This window comes from Elephantulus edwardii, unplaced genomic scaffold (assembly GCF_000299155.1).
Source record: "Elephantulus edwardii isolate Elephantulus edwardi_28Jun2011 unplaced genomic scaffold, EleEdw1.0 scaffold00037, whole genome shotgun sequence".
Classification (NCBI taxonomy): Eukaryota; Metazoa; Chordata; class Mammalia; order Macroscelidea; family Macroscelididae; genus Elephantulus; species Elephantulus edwardii.
In genome coordinates, this window is record NW_006399787.1 from 15,402,238 (window position 1) to 15,403,140 (window position 903).

The window sequence follows — 903 nt, forward strand, 5'->3', positions numbered from 1 at the left end:
CAGGAAGACAGGCAAGAACTAAGGATCCACACAAGTACAGAGGATGGAGAACCATGAACTACTGAGTCAATTCTGGCTCACAGCAAGCAACCACCGGGTTCTGGAGACTGTAAACTGTTACAGGAACAAAGCGTTCCTCTTCCTCTTGGGAAATGGCTAGTAGATTTGAACCACTCATCTTTTGATTATAGGCTCAGTATGTTTCACACTACACAACTAGGGTTCCTTACAAAAAGCAAGGAGCTAGAAAATCGAGACAAGACAGCATCACTCTGGTCATCTGGGTTGGAGGAAGGGCGCTGTCCCTCAGAGCGGCAACTAGAGATCCCCTGACTTCATTCTCACAAGAGCTTCCTCCTAATATTCACTGAGAGCAGAGTCCTGATGGTCAGCTGCTACCAGAGGCGAGTGGCCCAGGACCTACCCCAGTGACTACAGAACTCTCTCTCCTCCGAGCCTTTGCCCTCCCATGAATCAATGCAGTGCTCTCTCCCACCACACTGCCTGGCAATGCACAGTAAATACTCCCTCACAAATATAGAAACAAAAATTAGCAGTTAGTCTAACCAATGAAACTCTACAGCATATCAAAATAATCATACTAGAAATACAAGGATAGTTCAGCCTAAGAAAAAACAATGTTTGATTCACCATGTAATAAAAGAAGAAATTACCTTCTTGATATAGAAAAGGCATTTGAGAAAATCTAGCACCATTTCCTGATAAAAATTTTCAGCAAAATAAGAACAGAAAGGAATTTCTCAACATAATTAAGGGGATAAGGAAAAATTCAAGATACTAAAGAGCTGAACAGAAGATTCCAAAAGGCTGCTCGGAATGACAAAGCAAAATACTACAATGAAATATGCGAGGAGCTAGAGTCAGAAAATCAAAAGGGCCGAG